This window comes from Perna viridis, chromosome 10 (assembly GCF_037379345.1).
Source record: "Perna viridis isolate PV_CMFRI_1.1 ecotype Kerala chromosome 10, ASM3737934v1, whole genome shotgun sequence".
NCBI lineage: Eukaryota > Metazoa > Mollusca > Bivalvia > Mytilida > Mytilidae > Perna > Perna viridis.
The window spans coordinates 18,612,307-18,633,124 of NC_142454.1; the positions used below are offsets into that span (position 1 = coordinate 18,612,307).

At 33.2% G+C, this 20,818-nt stretch overlaps 1 protein-coding gene across 3 annotated transcripts in view; it reads left to right on the top strand.

The window, feature by feature from the left end:
- Positions 1-583: 583 nt before the first annotated feature.
- The window catches only part of LOC148604824 (glycolipid beta-1,4-mannosyltransferase egh-like), a 29,832-nt gene continuing 9,597 nt past the window's right edge, over positions 584-20,818 (top strand). The window contains exons 1-2 of one of the 3 annotated variants that reach the window (XM_088548330.1): positions 584-728; positions 11,547-11,662. The gene's annotated coding sequence lies outside the window, so the exon portion shown is untranslated. Of the gene's footprint in view, positions 729-7,506; positions 7,567-11,546; positions 11,663-20,515; positions 20,776-20,818 lie in introns of those variants that run through there. The other 2 variants (XM_088548331.1, XM_088548333.1) reach the window with 2 other exon arrangements.

Consider the following 20,818-nt stretch of genomic DNA (forward strand, 5'->3'; position numbering starts at 1 on the left):
CCCCAGCATGTAACATGCCGGGGGTACCCCATTCCACCACCTGGGGCACACATCCCAGTTGCTCTGTGGGCAGAGCGCCTAGCCCCCGGCTAGGTTTCTGAGCACTATTTAGTCGCCTTTTACGACAAGCTTAGCGCTGCTGCAGGCCTATTCTTTTGACACCCAGACCTGCACGGGGCGCTTTCATTTAAAATAAGTACTGTCTTTACAAAGATAGACGACGCAGTAAAATTTCGGATCGTTTTACTTATTTCTACATTTCATTCAGGAAATAACACAAGGCACACTATTTCAATTTTCGATGCAGCCCGTCAAAATATACCGTAAAGAGTACTAGTACTACCACCCCCCCCCAGCCCCCGAGAAAAAAGTAAATTTCTTTACTAAAAATCATTTCAAATAGGAGAGAGACGGTTCATTGGGATTTCCGTCAATATTCATCGTTGACTTTAAAAAAGAGTGCAGCAAAATCACAATTTTATCGACTCGAACAAATTTTAAAGAAATGAAGATATCTAAAAACACGGAATTGAGTCCATTCATGTCCGTTTCGGAGAGTCAATTAGTTTCAAATCTAATATGAATTTCCGGTTGGAAAAAAAGTGTGGTCATTTCCCTATGATATCCCCTGGTGTGGTAATTGCCAGTTCATTTGTGGAGTGGGTGCAGCCAAGGTAGATATCATGGGTGATTCCTGTAGCTGACACGGCTTGGATGGTTAAATGAAGGTACTTCAAATTAAAAAAAAAATGTTTTTCTCTCTTTGTATGAGTCCTGGTAGAACAGATATTTTTTTCCGGTTAGAAAAATTCAAATTGTAAATGTGTTTAATTCACTGTTGGTGTAAAAACTAAAGCTACCTCATGAGGAAGTCATGGATGATTGATGTTTACTAATAATATGATGAAGGTGAAACCTTTTAACACTCCCGAAGAAACATTAATAAAAAACAACTGTGGTAATTTTTGTCAGCACTGATTTGATGATTTAAACATATTTTATTCAATAAATAAATTGAACAGGAATGGATAGCAGGCAAGGCCTATATATATCCTCTCCATACACAGGGGCGGATTCAGGCGGGGTGTGCCGGGAGTGCGCCCCCCCCATAAAATTTCAGCGCTTTTAGGTTGAAACTTTAATTTCTTCCTAATTTTACCACAAAAGAATGATATCCAAAAATTTTTACTGTGCGCCCCCCCCCCCCCAATCTAAAATCCTGGATCCGCCCCTGATACAAGGCAACATGTACAGCATGCAGATAGAAGATATTTACATGATTTGACAACAAACACTCACACACACACACACACACACATATATATATATATATAAAATAATTATAATAATTCTCTGTGCAATTTAAATTATAATGCATAACTTTGGAATTATCTTCAAATTAAACTCTATTTTATTTTAGAATATCATCAATATACATTTTTTGTAAACATTGATGGATAGATTTCAAAGATAGAAAATTATTAACTTGATCTTGACAAAAGAGGTATTTTCTGTATACTTCATGTTTACTAAACATCATGCACCAATCCCTTCAATAAGGAAGATGGAATTGATTTGAAATGCTTTTTAATATCTAGCTAGCAATAATTAAAGTGCATGATAAATATGTCATTTATAATCATAAATGCTGATGAATAGATCAATAAATTATTATTCTTTTTTTCATAAAATCAATATTTATGAAAAATTAAATGTCAGCAATATAATGTTAAGGTCTAAGCAGACAGACTGCAGTGACCTCCTGTGGTGAGCGTAATAATTACAAGATAACAAGAAATGATGATTATCTTCAATGTGGTCCCTACAGTGTGGACAGTTTTGGTTATCAGTCAAGTGATGTAGAAACAAATGTTGATTAAGATTGCTTGCTTCATTCCCCAAGCTCTGATTTGATATATTATACTTATAACCTTCCAGGATGGCAAAGCTCATGGTGATCGCTGATTTAGGCAATGCCTACACCATATTAACCTTCAAGTGTGGTAAATTTTGTAATGATATATATTTGTCCAATTATGCTAATTGTCATAGTCTGATATGTCTATTGGCCGAATTGTCTGGCATTCATAAGGAATTATTGGTTATCATGGTCCGAAATGTCTTTTGGTCGAATCGTACGGCACTGATAAACATTATGGTTCTTAAATTTGTGAAACGTCTTCAAAGATTTCTTTTATTGCATTTAGTTTCGCTTCAATCTGTTTCATTTTGTACAGTTAAATTATGTTGTTTTTATAACGAATTAATTCATTTTATTTAATTGATTTGTTTCGATTCTTTCTTATATTGATTATTTTCGTTTCACAATTTTTATGAACCGAGAATTATGGCTAATATTGATTACGTTATCAGTGCTCCAGCTAGAAATTGAAAGGGGCAGGGTGCTGTTGAGCAAAGGGGCATCTTTGTAGTCGGAAAAGGGCACTTTTTTTTTTTTTGGTTCGCATGTTTACCATGTCAAGTTGTTTGTTTCATTTTGTATGTATGCATCTGGGTGTATTTCAGCTGCCAAGGTCCATCTTGGGTTTGTCTGGTTTCTAACATCTTGACGGTTTTGTCTACTGTTGATTTTACCATGCTGAGGTTAACATCTCTACGTTGGAAGACCATTGATAAAGTGGATATGTGTGTGGTAGTGTATCTGCCAGCAACAAGAGTGATCAAAGTGTAGTTGGGTCTTTAAGACTCTTCAGGATACTATTACCAACTGGGTCACTGCTTATATCTGACGTCCCTATGTCAACAACAATAGCTTTATAGGATCTAACTATGCTGGAAACTGCTTGGTCATGGGATAACCATCTGTGGTGTTTGGCTTGTTTAATGCCCCCTGGTGCTTGGTTAAACGCAGCTTGAACCATTTTCAGACTGGCTGTATGGACGCAACTATACTTGTAATACTTGTAGATTTTTTCTAACGTTTCATCGGTTTTCTTCATGACTGGTACAGAGTTGAAGCTATTTCTACAGGCTAGTGCAAGTTCATGGTCTTTGCAGTGGTTTGTGATTAAAGATGGGTTGCTGTCTTTTAGTTTTTTGGCTATGAAATTTGGATACGAATTTTATAAATTTTAATTATGGAGAAAATTCCACGGAGAGTAAAGTTATTTGCAAATCGGCTTCCGATCTCCATATGAATACACGTTATTTGTCATTGTCTATCTTGTAATTAATTTTGTTTACACAACGTTCAAAACTTTTTCATAAATATTTAATCCAATAAATAATAACTAAATCATTTAAAATCTAACGAGCAGCGAGTTTTTTTAAGAAATCTATTTTTAGTCATGTCATAGGTCACGATAAAATCATGTCAGCTGCCGTACTGGTTCAAACAAGCAATCAAACTTTTAAAATTATGAATTTTTTTAAAACTTTTGTTCGAAAATTTAATGTCATCAGTACATGTACGTGGTCACATAAATATTTTATTTGAAAAAAAAAAAATTAAAATGACTGGTACCTAGTTGAGTCTGTGTTGAAGAACGATCTGATAGATGCATTCGTCTTTGCAACTTTCTGCTTGTCGCTGGCAAGTTGAGCTAAACGTCATTTCTGCGAAGGCATAGTGGTTTGTGAATGACTAAAAACTGACTCAAAACGCACATTATATACATTTATCAGCTGTGACATAGAGTAGTCTTGTTGAGATCAATCATACCACCCAAGCGGCGGGCATGCGCTGAGGTTTTCATCACCTACTTCAAACTAATTATGTTAATCAATTACACAAAACAAAAGGTAAATTGTAACTGATATCTTGTAATTAACACCTTTGAAGTTTAATCTACACTAATTGATTTTAATGACATGATTGTATTCTCTAGGTAAACTTCAGGTACGTGTCGTGATTGTAATTGTAATATTTATGACAGGAAACCAATCGATCATGCAAAAAACTACCTGTTCAGAACTTACCGTTGCAAAAAAAAGGCACAAGAGCGTATCAGAAAAGTCGTAAGGGCAGAAGGGCGCATGTAAGGGCACCAAGGGCGCTTCGCCCTTCTATTTCGGGCTACCAAGACCATTGGTTATGTTTGTAAATATCTGGGCGCCATACTGCTGACTATAAGGCCAACCCTATCTTGGAAAAGCTATGAATCGATTTGTATTTAATTATCGAAACTAACTAATATTTTCCGAGACTGGTTTGGTTCTCAATCTTGTGCTGTTTTTTTAGCTACTTAAAATGCAGGTACAAACTGGATATTGATATTTTTTCTTGCCATAAGTACACATAAGCAAGTTGATAATACAACCATAACAGATATACGTTATTGCGCAAGTCACGGCTATTGGTTCGATTGTCGTGTCTTTGGGTTGTTTTGGCAATCGTACAGAATTATTGGTAATGGTATTTTCGTAAACATTGGAGTGCCTTCTGTTGACTGTTTTGACAATCCATATCTTGGAAAAAATGTGATATGTTTTGAACTTAACCAAAAACACTACTGAGACTGGTTCTGTTCTCAATCACATTTTTCGAAGTGTACGAAAATGAAGCTGCCATTGTACTGTTTTTGAGTTCCTGAATTTACATGCACAAACCGGATATTGATGCCTTTTCTGCCCATAAGTATACATGTCCCAGTTGATAATACAGCCATTTACGCTCCCTTCGGGAGTGTATAAGGTAATTGTAACCTATAAGATGATATAGTTGGAAAATTGACGTTATGACAAAAAGTAGTAATGCCCTTTCTTCATATTTTAGACTTGAGCTACAATTAAAAACCAATGCCAGAAGTAGCTGGTTGCCCACTTGTTAAATACGACCAGTTTTGTATTTGGGCAACAAAAAGTTAATAAAGTTATGATGTTTAGGTGACCTTTCCATCGTCCTAGAAAAAAAAAATCATTGTCATTTCCTTTTTTTATTTTTTGCAACTTCTGTTGACAAAGATAGATAACTTAGATAAGTGTGTAATTCACCCCGGGGTGACTCAGACTGCAAAATGTATGTACTAAGAATACAATATGACCCACATCATTAGGGCAGAGTTGTTCGACATCTGACTGGATGTATGTGATTTTGTGTTTGGTTAATAGAAATACATTTCAGTAATAGCAGCAATGTTAACAAACTGAATCAAAAATCCCAATATTAAGCATGGTCAAGGAGAGCTTGAAGACAAGAGGACTGGAACTTCTTAAAAAGACAAAATGGTGGAGATGAGAAAAGCCCTAGAATAAAATGAACTAAACTACATTGTATTAATTAAATAAACCATTTAATCAAATCATTTTAGGCTCATGATGTGCTGATCATGATGACTGATACTCAGATGATGAGGAATACAGCTCTGAAACTGGAGTGCATAGGGCTATGTGCAGGGAGGGGCTTGTAGAAGAATGAATAAAATGTTAAATAAAATTTTTCCTCCTTTTTGATTTTCTTACCTCTAGGAGGAGTTAAATGAGGATAATGAATTGGTTCAAGTTCTTATTTGTTTCATGTATTAATAAAATTTGCCTTTGCTTGATATGCTTTGTCTTTGCTTCATAGCTGGATCTGCAAAATGTACCACCAAACCTCCTCCAAAACTTTTAACTTCTATACTCACAACTGTCAAAGAGGGTCTGCAGTCCTACCACAACATTTGTTACTCCCGTAGTGGTATTAAGTCAATGTGGATCCTGAAAAATTCGAAAGAGTTTTTGGAGACAATCAGTTCAAGACTAGATACAAATATATAGTTCTTGGCAGAGATTCCTCTTACTTTGTAAGAAATAATTCCAAATCATCTTCCAAATATACAGAGGAAGATGTTTACAAAATGTTGGAATTTTTAATTGACAACATACAAAAATATATTTGTCCGGTGTGGTGGACATGTTTTTCAACAAACGGTCGGCATTCCAATGAGAACAAATTGTGCTCCTTTACTTGCTGACCTATTCTTTCACTCTTATGAGGCTGACTTTATAGCAGATCTGTTCCGAAAGAATGAATATCGTTTGGCTAGATCCTTTAATCTCAGTTTCCGTTATATAGATGACGTATTATCCTTAAACAATCCTAATTTCAGGGATTTGATACATCGCATCTACCCCAAAGAACTTGAGATAAAGGATACCACAGACACTGTGAAGTCAGCCTCATATCTTTACCTACACATAGAAATCGATGGTAGAGGAAAACTATTGACCAAACTTTATGACAAATGTGACGACTTTTCATTCAAAATTGTCAACTTTCCTTTCACCTGTGACAACATCCCTTCAGCACCTGCGTATGGAGTGTTCATATCACAACTCATACATTATGCCAGAGCTTGCCGAAACTACACAGACTTTTTGTATCGCTCTAGACTTCTAACAAGTAGGCTTCTGGAACAGGGTTATGTTGCTACAGGATTGAAGTCATCACTACAGAAGTTTTATGGTTGTCATCATGAACTTGTGGATTGTTACAGTTTATCCATTTGCACCATGAAACTGATTTGTTCAACGTGTCATAGTTTTCCTTTTCCTCATTTGTATACCCAGGACTAGAGTTTTTTAGCAACTCGGCGGGTGTTTCTAGAAAAGCAGAGGACACTTACCCTACCGTTGCACCTGGTCCGTGCTCCCAGTTTTTAGTGGAGTCCAAGTTGCTCATTTGCTTTTGTTACTTTGTATGTATTATTTTAGTTACTATATGTTCTTTGTTGTGTATGTCTGTTTTTAATGTCTGGTTTTTGCCCCTGGATTACATTCTTTTGATTACTGCTAGAACCTTGGTTCACTTGATTACTCTTTACATACTTAGTTAATAGCGCATGGTTTGCCAGGTGAGCGATTCAGGCTCTTTGAGAGCCTCTTGTTTTTCATTGCACACTATGAGTTAGTCAATGAACTACATGTACCTGTCCTTACTTACATTGTTGTTTTATTATAAAAAAAAACATTTTTATACCCCTTTTCAGTGTGTCTGTGGTTCTGTAACACTGTCTTCATACAAATGTGTACAGTTTTCTCAGCAATTTCATGTACTAATCACAGTAACTAGAAATTTCAGCATATACTTCCAGTAGGTATGCCATATGGTGGGAATTTTTTTTGGTAAAAAAACTTCTTTTTAACAAAGACTTTGTTATTTTTTCTTTTTTAGTTTGAAAGTTGCTTTTTTTTTCTCACTTTTCTCAGCAACTACTCAACACGTCTGCTTGAAATTTTAATACATTCTTCCTGTAGCTATGCCATATGGTGGGGCCCATTTTTCGAAAAAATTTGACAACAACTTCCTGTTGATTGAGAACTTTTTTTTTCTTGTTATATTAGGATTGGAAGCGGGGGTATCACTAGTGAGCATCACTCACAGATTTCTTGTTTAACAAGTGAAATGAGAACATGATAACATGTACTAAGTGATCCAAGTTGCAAGACTACAGAAAAGTCAAAACACACATGAACAAAATATCTGTTTTATCTTTCTAACAATACACAGCAACTGTTATAAATATAGTTATCTCTTGGATCAATACAATATGTCCAGAGATGTAGTCATGTAATTAGCCTCTCCTTGTTCTAAAAATGATGGAATATTGGACATTCTGTAGCTTTGTGAGTAGAATTTTATTTTGGTCTTTGGATTGAGTCATGTACTTGGCTGAGATAATATAATTATATTGATTGAATTTATGGGCATTTATTGAGTCACCTTGTCCTAATTACATATATGCTTATCTATACTCGGCGTCACATAAATAACATACTGTTAAAATTTGAATAAAAATATTTTCTACGACTTTATTGACACCAACCGTCGTTTAAATTGTCTTAAATGACTTGCTCATTCGTTTAGCCAAACAGCTTCTCAAAAACAAGTCGCTTATTAGCTTAAATCATGCGTAACAAATCCTTACGGGAAAATCCCATACTAATATCCGCCATGTTGGTTTTTACGGGACGATTTGTTTACAAACGAAGTGCGTAAGTTCCCGTCGAACTCCGGTGACAATCGTCTGCTTGATCAACTTCTCGGTATTATACGTTGTTAGCGTAAAATAAATCCGAGATATCCGAAATAACGCCGAATTGCATTCTGGGTTCTTCGGTTTTTGGACAAACCATTTAAACGTAAACAACATCTCCTAGCAACCCGATCACTGTAAACATGGCCGACTTTTTACAATGTAAATATTGCCACCTAGAATTAAAATCTGACCGGAATTTAACGATTCAATGTTTAGGGAGAAGCCGTTTGGCTAAACGAATGAGCAAGTCATTTAAGACAATTTAAACGACGGTAGGTGTCAATAAAGTCGTAGAAAATATTTTTATTCAAATTTTAACAGTATGTTATTTATGTGACGCCGACTATAGTTTGTGTCTCAAAATGTAAGATGTTGATGGTAGCTTGTTTCATATTACACCGGACAAATTTTAACATTTCTCATGTGTTTTTCATACATTTAGGACCTCTATCAGTACGAAAAACATTTAACATATGTTTATGGGACTAACAAATATAATTCATGAAAAACAAGTAAATCAATATTATATGGTAATCATATGACTTTCTTAGGATTTAATATATAAAAATTTATAAAGGTATGGTTTTCATGTAATTTGGAAAACATTTGTTTCCATGTCATTTTTATGAGTAGAAATATAGGTACATGTATAACCATATCTGTCCTAAACATATGTTTCAATATGTTTTAAGGCGGTAGACCTAGGGTAAGGGACATAACACATGAAATCAGTGATATGTTTGTATTATATTCAATTTCACTAAAGCATATCAAGCTTTCATTTGAAACAGAATAAAATCAGTCCAAATTACTTTGATGCTTACATGAGATTGATGTAAAATGGTAAATACAAACGTTCCAATGATTTGTAAGACTTGTGTCCCTTACCCTTGGTCTACCTCCTTAAGACTTGTGTAAACATATATTGCAAATGCTCATGCACGGGTAAGGCTACTGTAATATCAGGTACACATGGCACAAATGTTTTCAGCCACCCCCCTGTTTTCCTTGACATTTATTACCTAAGTCAATTTTATATCATATATTCTTTGGTGTAATGCATTTTATTTGAGATACTTTCAATATATGGACCCTGAAACTTGTGAAAATCCATTTTTATACCCCCAGCTTGACAAGCAGGAGGTACATGTATAATGTAATCATGGTGTCCGTTTGCTGTCCCTAGTTCTATTATTCCAGAACTCCTCTGATACTGCCATGATGCCATTGTGTACCCCTTTTTTGGGACCTGAATGACTTTTTGGTTCCCTGATACAAGACACAGATTTCTGATACATGTAGGTTGACCAGGAGGAGGGGTGGCCATCTTCTTATCTGTAACGTCTGTGGAATTTGATGAAACTTTCAGAGTCTTAAAAACAAGATGCTTTTGTGCATGGCCTCTTTTATTTTTCCATCTGAATGTCTTAAATCATTTATGGCATTTTCTGCTCATAAAAATATATGTCTACTGGGAAGAGGAGGGTAGGAGTATTAACAAGTATACTTTATTCACAGTTTTTCTAGTTTCAAAAAGTTTAACAAATCAGGCAAGCATTATTGCAGTCAAGGAAAAAATGGGGTTGGTCTGATACGTTCCTGCCCTATGGCCTGTAATTGGAACAAAATAATTGTAACATGTTTCATGTTTCTCTTTAGTTCCGGTAATATCAAAATTATAGTCATGTGATAACGTCAGTTCCAGTAATATCAAAATTATAGTCATGTGATAACTTGAGTATTAGTTGATAAAACTCGATCAAGTTGATATTTAAATTTTACTTCAGTGTTTCATATACCACAAAAGGGACTAAAAAAAGATTAAAATCTTAACTTCTCTTCTTAAACAAAGTATAATTGGTTGAAATTTTAATACATGGTTTTATGCATAAAGGCATAGATGGGGTTGAATTTATGCCAAATAAGAATTTTCTTTACTTTTTATATATGTTTCTTTTATCTTTGATATGTAAAATATCTAATTATAAATTTTTCTGACCCATTTCACTAACTTATGCTGTGTCAAACATTCAATTATAATACAAAATTAGAGCTGTATCAGGCTTGATTTTTATACCCTCCACAAACCAAGTTTGTGGAGGTACATATGTATGTAGGTTTCAACCTCTTGCTCTGTCTGCTGAACTATTTTCTTAGCAGCTTGCCGCATTGTTATGAAACTTTGTGGGATGTATTATAACCACATGGAGACACTGTCAGGAATTTATGTTAGGACGAAAATTGTAGATATGACAGCTGTTGAACTGTTTCACCAAAACTTAGTCTGATGCGTTGTCTGCAACACCTCCTTAACAACTTGCAGGATTGTAATGAAATTCAGTGGAGTGTTAGATTGCCATATTGGGATGTGCATATTGTCAGGAATTCATGTTTAAAATAAATTTGCAGTCATGTTCTGTCATTGTGTCGTAGGGAAAATAGTACTGATTGTGGTTTGGAGATGTGTGTTTTAGAAATGGCAGCAAAACTGTGTGGCAAAAGTTCATTCTCCATAAAAATTGTATCTACTATGAATCATGTGTCCATATTGTACCTCAAATGCACAGGATTCAATAGGCTGCGAGTTTGTTAGTCCAGTTTGGGGCAATGTCTAGTTGTTTTTTCACTTGCCCAAACTGAACAAGTTAAGAATTCTGCAGTATTATCAGTGTCCTCCTGTATTATCAAGCAATGGCCATGGTGCTTTCTGAAATTATTTTGGTCAATATACACTACCACAGTATGAGTATTGTGTTATACATTTATTTTTTTGGTTGTTTCTTATAAACTTCTTGAGCTGTGCTATTCCCTGAAATCTGAAGGAAAGGGAAACCTGTTTAAACCACACAACTCTTCTCAAGTTTCTTTAAATCAGTTTAAATTCCTCCAGAACCTACAATTTATGTACAGAGTTATGTATAGACATTAAATACTATAATTATACAGTCTCTTTTAAACTGATCTTATCAGACACATTTTAGCCTAAGGCACCAACCATTTCATTAAATAAGAAGGGGGAGGAGTTGGATTTTTAAAAAATACCGGCATTATTTTAGCAAAAATTATTTTTTACTCAGTGATGGACAGAAAAAAAGTTGTGATTACATATTTCCTCATCAATTTTCTGTTTTTTAAATGAAAATTTTGGCTCCAGGGCTGCAAAAAAAAAAAAAAATATTTTTGTGAGTATGCTAACATTTTTTTCCAGCTCAACATGAAATCCAAGGCCACCTTTGAGAAGAAAAATGATCTGTGCCTTATAGAAGTGACCTTTAAAGTAGATTTGGATTCATCTACTACTAACTAAAATAATTTAAATGTACTATGGAGGCTGAATATTCTATTGATTATCATTATTATAGATTGTGTTAATAAGTATTTGAATCTGCACCAATTTTCTCTCACATGTATCTACCAACTGCTTGTTAAGGCTTTGATGATACTCAGGAACAGTACTAATGTAATTGAAGTTAATCAAATAAGCGACTGTTGACTATTGATTTGGGCTTTTGATTCTACCTATAATTACCTATGTACCTGAGTGACGTCAGTTTTGTTATCTTTCAGGGGAATGAATGGGCAGAGATAAATCACTTCAGAGAGACGATAGTGTCGTTAACAATCATAGGGATATTTTGATATACCATGATAGCAGGATAATTACTGAACTGTCTACCCACATGGTAAGGATACTCTTGTTTTATTTACTTTTTGATACTGGGATAAAAAATGTTATCTTAACTTTCTTTGTAGTGTATAAGATAAGTATATCATTCCATACATTATTATATACATGTGTAGACTCTTTGTTATTATAATTTTAGTACTCAGGTGAGCTATTGCCATCACTTGGCGTCCGTCATCTGTCATCGTCGTTAACAATTATACAAAACTCTTCTCCTCTGAAACTACTTGACTGATTAGAACCAAACTTCGTGTAAATGTTTCTTATGGTATCCTGCGTAGAACTGTTGTGGGGATTTTTGATTCGTCGAAAAACATGGACGCCATTACTAAAAATAGAACATAGGGGTCAGGCAGTAGTTTTTCACATATATCTCCAAAACCGTTAGGTTTAACTAAATCCTGACATGTGTAAAAGTGTTCAGCATGATAAGATCTATCTCTGGTTTTAATCTGTTAAGCCATGTTGGAGTTATTGCCCTTTTTCAAAGATTTTTGCTATTTTTAATATTATTTCTTTCAAAAATCTTCTCTGACATTATTCGATCAATTGGAACCAAACTTGATACAAATGTTCCTTGGTGTATCCTGCATAGAACTGATGTGGGGATTATTGATCCATCAAAAATCATGGCAGCCATTATTGTAAATAGAACATTCAGTGTAGTGGTTTAGCCAAATTCCTTCAATAGCTGAAATGATCCTTATTATTAGGACTACAAAAGTCTTCAGGGATAAAAGTTGTCAGATGAGGTCTCACTAACCACTTCTAAAGTTTCTATTACTTTACATGTTAAACAAGTAATTTTCAATGTTTCACTGTGAATTCTCAGGGCAAATGACACCTGAAAGTTGCATACCATTGCAAAACTTGGAAAATAAGGCTTTCAAAATCATTATGCTAATGGTACGATGATCGTAGAAATTCTTCACAAAATTTACTTGAATAAAATATACTGAAAATCAACAATTTTACCTTTTCTGCTAACTGACAGCATGGAGGCAAATTACTCACATATGTAAACAATATTCGTACACTTTTGTAGTAAATTACAAAAATGATTTTAAAGTACACATTCTCAGCTTTATTTTAACTACTTTTGATCAGAATACACACAAATAATGCATTTAAAATGCATATTTCTAGGTTCAGTGTGTTTTTGGTACTGCATGGTGGGGGTGGGGGGTGGCCATTTGACCAGGAAGTGGTTAGTGAGACCTTATAAAGATTTTATGAGTTTTTATGTTTTTATTTTTTTACTTTTTATGACAGCTTATGGTATTGTGAGTCTAATAAGACCAAAACTATCAAATCAGACATGGGACTACAAAAAAATGGTCATTTTTATATCATGCCCCTCAGTGATATTTTCCCTAAATTACTAAAAAAAATACAATTTTAGCTCAATTGTCACACCAAATTGATAACTATAATAATTCAAAAAGCTGTAATAGTAAATATCATTGATCATTATGAAAAAAAGAACAGATTTCAACAATTAATATCATGCCTATTTCATCACTGTGTGATTGTTAGTCTGTGCTGTATGACCATTTAAGTACTTTGAATATCCCAAGCAATGACGTTAGGTATTTTAGGGATGATGTCAAGTTATGAGTCAGTTTTACTAATAAAAATCTTGTTGCTATGTTGTTGTTTACAATATCATGCACAATGCACGTCTTAAACTATAGCCAGATTACCAATATGACTAGACCGATATTATATGAAAATGGAAATAATGACCAGGAAAGGCAATTTTCATCAAATTATGCATTTCTCTGAAATATGCCATAATTTAGCTTATGGTCTCACTAACCACTACTAACGTTTCCATTACTTCGCATGTTAAACAAGTAATTTTCAGTGTTTCACTGTGAATTTTAAATACAATTGACACCTGAAAGTTGCATACCATTGCGAAGCTTGGAAAATAAGCTTTCAAAATCATTATTCTAATGGTATGATGATTGTAAAAATTCTTCATAAAATTTACTTGAATAAAATATACTGAAAATCAACATTTTTACCTTTTCTGCTAACTGACAGCATGGAGGCAAACCACTCACACATGTAAACAATATTCGTACACTTTTGTAGTAAATTACAAAAATGATTTTAAAGTACACATTCTCAGCTTTGTTTGAACTACTTTTGATCAGAATACACACAAATAATGCATTTAAAATGCATATTTCTAGGTTCAGTGTGTTTTTGGTACTGCATGGTGGGGAGAGGGGGGTGGCCATTTGACCAGGAAGTGGTTAGTGAGACCTGACTCTTTGTAAGAGTTATTGCTCTTGAAAGGGGAAAAATGACTTTTTTTAACAATTTTCAGTCAGTATCTTGAAAACAGTGATAGATTAAAAGAAACTTTGAATTGTTGAAATGATCTTGATGATACGCTTTACCAAAGACTTCTTGAGTCAAAATTGTTGGACAACTTCTTATTAAATTTATTACCTTTGAAAGGCAAAATTCAACCAGGTAGGCGATTCAGGCTTCTGGAAGCCTCTTGTTTGTCAGTATCAGACAAAATTAAAAGGAGGAGTACAACCATCCCCCCTAAAAAAAGCCTGATACATATAGCTCTTCATTTTACTTTTAACGCTAGACCCTTGTTGTGATTAAAATTTTTTTTATATTTCTCCTGGAGGTTATCTCCCGATGTTAAAGTTTTTTTTTTCTTTTAATAAGAGTGATGTACATTGTACAGTATATCTTATTTTAATTTACTATATGCACATGTATCATGCTAACAGCAGTTATCAAGATTTTTCATGCAATTAAGATTTTTTTGCATTAATTAAAAGCAGGTAAAGAAAGAGCAAAAATAACTCAGAATCAACATTTTCAATTATCAGTTTTGCCCTATTTTCAAAATTTAAGAGTGTTTATGAAACAGAAAATCCAAACAAATATGTCTAAATATGTATACAGTACTTTTGTCCTCAGTTTAAGGTAGCAATAGGTACAGGGAGTAATTTTCCCCAGTCCTACACTTTAAGTAGCTGTCTTTGTAAGAATCATGCAAAATCTGAAAAATGTGATACACCTCAAAAAAGGCTACATATTTTTATTTTTGTAATTAAGTTGTTTTATGGGTCTATACTATGAAATGTGTAATTATTCATTCAGATCTGCCTGCTCTTAGGAGATAATCGACATTGAAAATACAGTAGTCTGAGTAGATTCTATTGTATTTGAGCACCATTTACAGAGTTATCTCCCTTAATTTTGAAATCTACAGTGCATTCTATATAATTTTTATCTCCTAAGAGCACGGGTTATATGAAAAACCACATGTTATTTTCTGTTTACTATGACATTTCAAACAAAATATCAAAAAAAAAATATGTAGGCTTTTTACCCATGAATTGCATTTTGCATGATTCTTAGATGGAGTGCTACTTAATTAGATTATTTCATTATTGTCATTAAGATAATTTTTCATGTTTGGCTTCCTTTAAAAATATCATTTTTTCCAAATTTATACTTGATACCATTAATAGGGAGGTATCATATTTCTGACACCATTTGTATTGATAGGTATAATAAAGTTTGTGATTGTATAGGTTTATTTCAGTCTGATGCTAAACATGATTTGAGGTTTTTATTTTGAGGGTGTCGATAGCTTTAATTGATATTAATATTAAGGGGTTTTTAACATCCTTGACTACTCTTACGAGTCTCCACGGATGGTATTGGTATAACCAATACATATTGCTTCATATTTCATGGTGTCATTTGGTTTAATTTCACTGTCTTTAATGCTTTGTTTTCAATTGAAAAGAAATTAAAAAAAACATCTTTACTAGTACTTTAAGTTGGTCATTTTAATTTCAAATCCTTCGTCAGTGTATTTATATCAGATATTTTCTGCAACATTTTAGGACCCTAGATTTTCATCTTGTACTGTATGTCATATCATTGGATGTCCATTAGGTGTTGAATATGTAAACATTTTTAAGTATTCATAGCTCTATCATATCAATTAGCAGATAAAGTAAATAATTCTATTTCTGAATGTAATTAAATAGGAAAAATGACTTAATTTAGGTAAATGGTTTAATTATTTACACATTTTATACATGTATCTGTTATTATGAGATGAAAGTGACTCAACAGTTGTATCTAATGCTATTTTCAGAAACAGAATTAAATGGTGGCTGTTTGATATTAGATACATGTACATATATGTATCAAACTTGTGTTTGATATTGTATGTACATGTACCAGAACACATGCTGGCATGGATAAAGAGATTTTTTAAAGGGTGTAAAATGGGGGTTTTCATAGCAATTTTTTAACTCCAAAAGCTGAAAGCCATGTCAGCTATTGCAGTCACTGTATCTGTCTTCGTCATCGTCTGTCATTGTTAACAATTTTTCAAAACTCTTCTCCTCTTTACCAATTGGAACCAAACTAGGTATGAATGTTCCTTGGGGTATCCTGCATAGAACTTGTGTGGAGATTTTTGATCCGTCGAAAAACATGATTGCTGTTACTTCAAATTTATCATAGGGGTCGGACAGTGGTTATTCACATATATCTCCAAAATTGAAGGTTAAGCCAAATTTTGACATGCATCGAAGTGTTCAGCATGTCGAAATCTAACTGTGGTAAAATTTTGGTTCCAATCTGTTAAGCTATATTGAAGTTATTGTCCTTTTTCGACATTTTTTTGCTATTTTAAAAGTCATTTCTATAAAAAATCTTCTCCTCTGACACTACTTGAACAAATGGAACCAAACTTGGTATGAATGTCCTCTGTTAAATTTATTGCCCTTGAAAAGCAAAATTTAACCTGGTTTAAAATTAAAAAAAATTATCCCCAATGAATGACGAATCTACAGAATGGGTGCTGTCTATCCCGAGTACATTTTTCTACTAACTCTAAACCCACAGCAAAAACAACAATATTGTATTTTTAATTGTGACTAAGGTCCACAGAGAGCAATGTCAAAGAGCATGATATGCCTGTCCCCTTGAATAAGCTTCATGGAATAGACTGATGCTGATTGAGATTATTGCACATGCACACACACTATAAACAAAAAAAACGGGAATAGGTATGGTGCATATGTCAAAGAGACAAAAACCCCATCAGGATGAAAATGTCAGTCCAAGGCCGCCCATTGGTCTTAAATGAATGACGAAATAATCCTCATACCACAGGGCGGGCTGTAACTGGCCATTATACACAGATACTGCAAAACAGTTTCCCCTATATACTCCAGTAACATAAACAAGAGGCTCCCAGGAGCCTGAATTGCTCACCCGTTTAAAGTTTGTCTTTGAAGGGCAATAAATTCAACAAGGTATTGTCCAACAATTTTAGCTTCAGAATACTTTGGTAGGACTGATCATAAGGATCATTTCAGGGATTGAAAGCTTCTTTCTATCAAAGTTTTCAAGATATTGGCTGAGAAGTGTAAAAAAAACAAAAAAACTTCATTTCTCATCTTTCAAGGGCAATAACCCTTACAAGGAGTTGCCTGACAACTTCAATTCCTGAAGACTTTTGAAGGTTTTGTAATAAGGGTCATTTCAGCAATTGAAAGAATTTGGCTAAACCTAACAATTTTGGAGATTTATGCAAAAATCTACTGTCTGACCTCTATCTTCTATTTTTAGTAACGGGGGCCATGTTTTTCAATGGATCAAAAATCCCCACATCAGTTCTATGTAGGATACCACAAGGAACATTCATACTGAGTTTGGTTCCAATTGGTCAAGTAGTGTCGGAGGAGAAGATTTTTGAAAGAAATAACATTAAAAATAGCCAAAAAACATCAAAAGAGGGCAATAACTCCAACATGGCTTAACAGATTAAAATGAAAATTTGACCACAGATAGATTTCAGCATGCTGAACACTTTTATTGATGTCAGAATTTGGCTTAACCTAACTGTTTGCAGATATATGTGAAAAACTACTGTCTGACCCCTATGTTTTATTTTTCAACATAGAACTGCTGTAGGGATTTTTGATCTGTCAAAAACATTGCTGCCATTACTAATATTAGAACATAGGGGTCAGACAGTAGTTGTTCCACATATTATATCTTCAAAACTGTTAGGTTTAGCCAAATTAATTTAGCTGCAGAAATGATCCTTACTATAAGGCCAACGAAAGTCTCCAGGGATCAAACTTGTCAGACGACTCCTTGTAAGAGTTACTGCCCTTAAAAGGTGAAAAATGTCTATTTTTTTATTTTTTTATTTTTTTTTTTTATACACTTTTCGGCCAATATCTTGAAGACTGTAATAGATAGAAAGAAACTTTCAATTGCTGAAATGATCCTTATGATAATTCCTACCTAAGTTTTCTTGAATCAAAACTGCTGGACAACTCCTTGTTAAATTTATTGACCTTGAAAAGCTAAATTTAACCAGGTGAGTGATTCTGGCTCCTTGGAGCCTCTTGTTTGACATACACAATTTGGTGATTGTACAAGGTTTTTGAGTATTTACAGTTTGGTTTGGCAAATTCCTTTGCATAAAGATAAGAAAAAGAAGATGTTTTAGACATTTTTTACAATAGCTCATATCAATAAAAAATGCTCATTGTAATCACTGATCACTAAACAATTAAATTTTCAAGAAATTTGGTATTGGAAATTGTTCAGTTTGGGAAAGTAATCAATGAGTGGTTGAAATGTGATTGATTATAGATCATTGGTTATTTTCTGGATTTATTAATAAGATTACTTCATTGATATGTTTATTTTCAAATTTTGTACTACATGTATATTGTGTTCAGACCAGTTGTTGTGCCTTTAATGGACTATATGTCCTATGCTTAAGTGTGTCAAAAACTAATATTGTGTCCACATTTGCCCCAACTGTTCAGGGTTCAACCTCTACAGTCAGATCATGCCCCCTCAGTGAAAAACTCCATTGAATCTATTGACACACTTCACCCACATAAAGTTGACCTATTTTGTTCAGTTCTAACATATCTCACAGTATGACCATTCTATAAGTGCATATTTAAATGGTAATCAATGAAAAAAACGATTTCAATTTTAGTGCATGTATGTAAGTTTTCCATCTTAACAATCCATCTGCATATTTTTAAACCTAACCTGTTTTTTAATAAAGTAGTACTGATATTTTTCAATTTAGCTCAAGTCCAAACATTTTTTATTGCAAAATTGAAACCCATGAAATCACATAGAAACTTTTTCCCATAACATGCAATGTGCAGAAATAGAGCCAAAGATCCAGAAAATCATAAAGGGCTGTCATTTGTTCATTTAAGCCCAAATTTTGCAAGTGCAGAATTGTTCCAACTTCTTTTTTATTTTGATCAGCTACTGATGTGAATAGCACTGATAAAGCTGTAAGTGAGAAGTCCTGAACCACTACATGTACATGTAAATAAAAAAGGATATCAAATGGTCTTTACTAAATATATGAAGGATTGCATTACATGTTATGAGAAAAATGTTTCTAAGTGGTTTCACAAAGTTGATATTCACATGGTCCAATGATTAAAATACTCCTCTACTTTACATGTACAAGACGGATTTTAAAAAGATACATAGTGTTTATCTGGGATAATACCACTGAACTTGCCTTAAAATTATAAAAGTAGTACACATGTACATTTGTACTTTATGTTTACAATCTAAAGAAGGGGATTTTGTATATTAAAGTACAGATAATCTTACCCTGGTAATAAAGTTCTGTTTTTGGTGAGAATCATTTTATAGAATTTCCAAGATAGGACATGTTGAACCAAGTGTACATGTATTTAATTGGTCACTATGAAATTCTAATTTACTTTCATTCATGGGTGTCAATTTCCATGCTTTAAAAAGAGTGTTAACTTGTATATTTTATTAAAAACTTCCAAGTTTTCAATTTTCAATTTTTTGAATTTGTTGTTTGGCTGAGCATGCTGAACTTATTTTTTATTCACAAGAAATTTATAATTCTTTCATAGTAAGATGCAATGATATGATTAAATGCTTGTCAAAAGTTAATAATTAACAATTGTAAAAAAATACAGTAAAACATAGGAATGGGTGATGTGGTATGATGTGTTTAGTTAATAGGTTTATTAAGAAGATAATGTACCAACTGTTGTATACAAGATTTTGAATTTGTTATCTACATGTTTTCATGAAACAATGAAAGTTTAATGATAATATATATTTCAGCATTAATTAATGCTACTTAAAATTAGTTAGAATCAATTTCTTTGAACCCTACCACCCTGTAACCTCTACAATTTTTTTATTTGTATGTGATCCCCATATTGTTTCTTGGGAATGATAATAATACTTTACGAATGATGATGAAATAGAGATTTCAATTTTATAAAAGGTATGATTTACTTTAATAAATTCAAAAATAATTTTTTTTTTTAGTATGACAAACTTAATGTAACAATAATGAAGACTGAAAATGTGGAATTGTTAACATATAAACTATTGTGGTAGTTTTTCCTCAAATTTGCTAAAATTAAAGTTGTATTGTTTTTTTTAATAAAATGAAAAAAAAATCACAATAAATTCTTAATTTATAGTAGAACTTGTTTTAATGAAAATTTACTCATTAAATTTTGACAAAAATGGGCTATCACTTTCTGCAAAAATCACCCACAGATAATCATCAACATTACACATTGTCATCTCCTATAAATGATAATTATTTACTGATTTTAATGCAATATCTTCAACATTACACATTGTCACCTACTAGAACTTTTGCAAAATAATTGAAAATTGTATTTACGACTTTGGTGACTCTTTATAAACAGTGATGTTTCTGCCTAAGACATTTGTTTGATTTATATGTATATATTGTGGTTAACAAAGAATAATGACATTTTATGACATTGTCAAAAACAACATACCATTGTACTCTATAGTATGATGGACAACCTCTGTGTACACTACTACATACTATCAAAATCATCCTAATAGAATAGTAAGATTTGAAGTGATTATTGGGTGTTGAAAGGTTTTTCCTGTATCAGGATGTGAGTAATCAGACATATTGATGGTGATGGGAATCAACATGATTAATGTATTACATCTGTCACGGAGTTTTACTAATATTCGTGTGTATGAATGAACGGTTTATCTTGTTTTATTAATGTAAGTATACAGTTCAATTAACTACATAACTGAAAAATCCCTG